Source organism: Marmota marmota, unplaced genomic scaffold (genome assembly GCF_001458135.2).
Source record: "Marmota marmota marmota unplaced genomic scaffold, marMar, whole genome shotgun sequence".
NCBI classification, from domain to species: Eukaryota; Metazoa; Chordata; class Mammalia; order Rodentia; family Sciuridae; genus Marmota; species Marmota marmota.
The window spans coordinates 50020778-50026197 of NW_026000005.1; positions in this window are offsets into that span (position 1 = coordinate 50020778).

Consider the following 5420-nt stretch of genomic DNA (forward strand, 5'->3'; position numbering starts at 1 on the left):
ACCCTCCCAAACCAGAGCCCAGCTGCTGCCCCAGAGGGCCTCGACCCCCTGCAGGGGCGTTGTCTTTTAAAGAGGACGCAGTTTTCCAGGAGTGCATCCTTTTAACCCTTGGAGCGGGCAAGAGGATGTTTGGATCAGTAGCCCTGCGCATCAGGGGCACCAGTTGGGACTTTTTAACTTTTTAACAAGAAGCAGTAATTGCTGTTAAAAGGAACTCTGTCTCCTTCCTAGAGAAATGCCTGCAAAGTGAGGTCCCTATTCACTTGGTTGTTGGCCTCCTCCCATGACAAAATGCAACCCAGAAAATAAGTCAAAGACAGGGGCCGTGCATCAGGTGTGAATGGGAAGGAGAGAAGTTGGTCAAATGGGAAGGGAAAATAGGAAGGGTCTCCGTCATGCCTAACAAATGCCCTCAAGAAGAATTCCCAAGGACACACACAAAGTTGACTCACAAAATAGGCTCATGTGGAAATCTCAGGACAAGTGTGTCTATAACTGACCAACCTAATCCAAGGGAGGTTGCCCCAGGGACAGCTGAGACTATCAGAGACAGCTCTCCAGAGTGACCACCCTGAGTGAGGGACTTTTCCAAGAAGAGAGCAAGAGAGGAGTGTGAGCTAACAGGGAGGTCCACTTACTAATCACCAGGAAAGCCAGGGAGTGATAGATGACAGCCCCTTTACAGGAACACCTCACTTAAACAGAGCGCCCAAGTTAGGGGACAGGGAAAGAAGAGTGCTTACTCTGGAACCACAGAGGTGGCAGGCTGTGGAGGAGAGGCCAGGTAGAGTGTTGGGGGGGCTTGAAAGCCACGGAGAAGTAGAACCAATGTGCCAGAGCAGTGAATGAAGGTTAGCCCCAGGATGCACCCCAGGCCCCTGCAGACTCTCACCTGGCCAGGGCTTCAAGGGTGGGCATAGTCACCATCTCAACAGGGGATGAGGCAGTGCCCTGTGGTGAGGCTTGAGAAATGAGGCATAGGCTGGGACAGTCTAAAATGTCTTCATAGTTACATCAGACACATTCTCTGTCCTTATTCCCTGCCATGGCCTGAGAAGCTGGGGTTGAGCATACTGGCGAGAGGATCCTCATCTGAGATCTAAATGTTCCTGCTATCTCAGCTTCCTTAAATATGCAGCCCCTTCACCTTAATGGTTTGGCAGAAACCATTAAGATTGGTGACCTCTTTGGTCTTTGAAGCAGAAAAGACTTTTGAGTTTCCTCTGTTTGTCCTTTGGAAAAATACAGAGGACTCAATCTGCGTTAATTTGCTGCAAACAATTATATCTTCCTTATGGGTGCAGTCTATACTTCCCAAACTTTAGGAATAAAGAACTGGAAGCTAGAACAGACCCAAGACTCCAAGACCCCAGAGTAAGTTCAGCTGGTGATTACTGGCTGGTGTGGATGAAGATCAAGTAGGAAACCTGGGGGTGAGGAGAGGGGAGGGGAGTTCTCTGAGTCACAGCCCCAAGAATCCAGAAAACTACAGAAGTTTGCCCCTCACACATTCTTAATGGATACTTCAGGGTTTTGTGGGAAATAGAATACATTTTGCTAGGGGGCGTGTTACCCATGCGTGCATGCATGTGTGCACATGTGTGTGTACATGTGTCAAGGGAGTAGTATTTTTTTCTCTCCATATGATGCACATATGATGATGGACGTTATCTAAGTTTTGCTCTCTATTATGTTTTCTGCATGGTGACTGTGGATGTCCTGCAGGGGGAGTGGACCATGTCCTTTCCCCAAAGCTCCTTACACCCCCACGCTGAGGTAGGCCACACTCTGGAAATTACAATATGTAGGGGACATAGCCACTAGCACCAGCAGAGGGGAGGCTGCTTCTGGGGCTCCCTTGGGTGTCATGTTTGGTCTCACCAGGCCCCAGCCGAGTGGCAGAGCTGCAGCAGGGCAGGGGCTAGGACTTTGTAGGTGGGCCCCATCCTGGCTGTCTGCCTTGGGCTGTCCTTTTTCTCCTGGGCATCTGAGAAACACTGGTCTCTCTGAGAAATAAACCAAAGCCAGAAACAATGGAGCTTGTACCCACCCAGACACACCTTCTGTTCCCCGAAGAATGTGACAATAACCAAGATGAAGTTCTGGAGGGAGCAGAACTTGATCATGATGGCTCAGACAATGGGGCGATTGGCTTTCAGGTGGCCGTATTTGGTGTATTCATTGAGTTTAGGATCTTTCCCCCTTCCTTCCTTTCCCCCTTCCTCTCAGCCTCCCTCCTGTCTTTTTGAGAACATAAGTGTTTTGGAGTCTGTTACTATACTATTCCTGCTCTATTTCTTGGCTATTATGATTTCCCTATTCTCAAGTCTCTTGCAGATCCACAAACACAACAAAATAAGAAAACCTCAGAAACATTAAGAGACAAGAGACTTCTTAGCTGGATATGGTTTTGTATGCCTGCAATCCCAGCAACTCCAAGACTGAGGCAGGAGGATCATAAGTTCCAGGCCAGACTCAGCAACGTTAAAAAAAAAAAAAAAAAAAAGGCTGGGGATACAGCTCAGTGGTAAAGTGCCTCTGGGTTCAAGCCCCATACAAAAAAAATGAGTGACTTCTTATAGTTCAGTTTTATTTTAACTGAAAAACTGTCAAATTCAATTCATTCAGCATATTGGAAATTATTTGGAAAATTATCCTTTAGAATAGAGTGAACTGAATAATTTATTGCTCAAGCCAAATTTTACACACAGAATATATATGTATAAAAAGTGTCATAGATCTTGGTGGATTAATGAGGGAATAGCAGGAAACAGCTTTATTTAAGGTTTCACAATTTCTAAGCTTTAGCCTGAGAAGCAGCGTGGGTGTGCACAGCGCCCCCTAGGGATCACGTAAGTAATGGTATCTGCTCTAGAGCCTGTTGGAGTTCTGTGGTTACAGCCCCAGATTCAGCCGAACTGCCCTCTCCAGGGATCAGAGTGCTGAGGCGTCCATCTTGATCATGCCTACGGTTGGTCAAGGAAGATTTCCAGATTTTTTTTTTAAAAAATTTAAACGTCTAAGCCATCACAAACCTTCATAATTCCACAAGGTGTAGGAAATAAACCCATCTGACTCCCTTTAAAATCCGTTTAAGGTTCTCCTGGGTCTAACTCGCCCTGAACAGGTCCTAGAGGCAGATAGAAAAGAAATCTTTGACATCTGGGGCTGGAGATTCTCGGTGCGCAGCTGAACCCATCCCGGCCTCTGCTGTTCCATCTACGCAATGGGTGGGAATCCCAGCTCTCTCTCACCAGCCGCCTGACTTCGTCCCTACAAGGGGAATCATTAGTATAGTGCATATATCACGGTTGTCGTGGAGACTGAACTAGGTCGTGCCGTGCTCCCTGGCCAGGGGCCTGGCCCAGTGCGAATGCTGGGGAGGGCAGCTCATTACGAGCCCTCAAGCCAGTACCTCCCTGGAGTTGCAGTGCGCGCGCGCGAGCCAGCCTGGACCAAAGCCGTGCGCTTGGAGTGAGAGTGTCCTCTGTGGGCTGCCTCTGCACAGGACTCTCCAACATTTAGAAACGCCTCAGGCCACCAAGCGGAGCAGGATGTAGTGTGGTATTTAGTAATATATGTCGTCTCCCCCAGGAAGACAGAGGTCCCCAAACACCTCCCCTGGGCAGGTGCCGGCCACTCCACAGCACCAACGGAGGCCGAGGCGCAGAGACCATCCCTGGCCTTTGGAGCGCCCTTTTCTGTCTGCTATCTTCACCAAGTCTTGCATTGCCAGGGCGCAAGGCACGGCCTTCTCAGGGAGATGGCTTTTACGTCATTTTAGATATTTTCCTAAAAAAAAAAAAACCACCATAAACTCCGTTTATGTGCTAAGACAAATACATTCATTCCTTTTTGGGGTAGGGGGCGGCACCCGGTGCACTTCGGCCTCCTGCATCCCTCCACATTCGGTGTCCTCAGAGCCACACTTTCCCACCTCCGGAGTTTTGAACACCGCGGGAGGATGGGAGTGGGGTGGGCGAAGCTGCTGGGCGGGACCCAGTTGCCCGCAAATGACCCAGGGCTGACCCCACCCACTTCCCTCCCCTCCTCCGCGCTCGTCCTCAAGACACTGGCTCAAGGGCGCCCCCTCCCGGCCGCGGTGGGGATCTGCTCCTCTGGGAGAGGAAGCGGGGCCAGCACAGTCCAGGTCAGAGGGCCGCCCATCAAGGTCCTGCTGGAGGGACTCCAGCCAAGGCCCCTCTGGGGACCCATTCCATACACTCCTGGTTCTAGGATCTCTAAGCACCCCAGGTTTTGTTTCCACGCGCTCTTTTACCGCGGGTTCCTCCACCGGCTTTTTTTTTTTTCCCCCTTGAAAGGCGCAAACATTCCCAGTTTTAATGCGGGCCAATTATCTCGTTTATACGACTTAAAATGTTTCCTTTTAACTCATTTCAATCTAGTAAATATGCTTCAGCAAGTAGCTAATTTCTCAGGGATGGCTTCAGTCTCTCCATTTGCATATAAAGCGCATTGGGGTTGGCCTCATTTCGGGGTACGTGGGTAGCAGACAGCAGGGCCTCCTCTTCCAGGTAGGGCGCCTAGGTTTGGCCGCGGGCAGGCATAGGCCAGGGTCCGCGACCTTGCCCAGACCCCGACAACAGGGGGCCGGGCAACCCCAAGCGCCGCTCCCGCCCTGGCCGGCACTTATCCCGGAGAGGGTGCGCCCTGGGGTGCCGCATTGAGGCGTGGGTCAGGGATGCATTTATCCTGAAGTATGTTTATTAAATCGTGCCTGGAGATGGATGGACGTGGATACAGGGGAAGAAATCACAGGGCTCAGTCGAGCAATCTTCTGGCTTTAAATTCCGAATAAAAGTCTCAAATATTCCCGGGTCAGGGGGGCACTGTCTCATTAAAACCACTCTCGTCCCGAAACTGCCATGCAGACATTAAAGTGCAGTATTTTTCAATTAGAGCTGACGAATTCAATCAAAATTCCATAGATTAGGATGAAATGAGGCATGGGTCATTTACAGGGGAATTTAATTGCCGAGCCATTAGACAAATAGTATATTTGCCATTCCCGCGTTATCCATCATTTCGACATCAATACCGGGCCGCGTCTCCCCGTCCCGCGGCTGCCCGGCGTCGCCGTAAACACTCCCTTCCCTGTATCTTCTGATTGTATCTGATTTCATTTAGGGCCATGGGGGATTATAAATGTTCACGCAATCAAGTTCATTAGGACTTCAAATCGCATTTCTGATTGGGATCGCTCTGCAGCCGTCCTCGGAGCGCCTTTCAAACCCCAGCGCGAGGCTTGCGAAAACACCCTTTTGAATTTACAGCTTCCCATCCTTTTGTCTTGCGACGCCCCCGCCCGCCACCCTCCGGAGGCCCAGCGCTGCCGGGGCCTTGGCGGGGAGCAGCCCTGAACCCCAGTCGCCCAGTGAGCGCGGCTGGCGGAGGCTGGG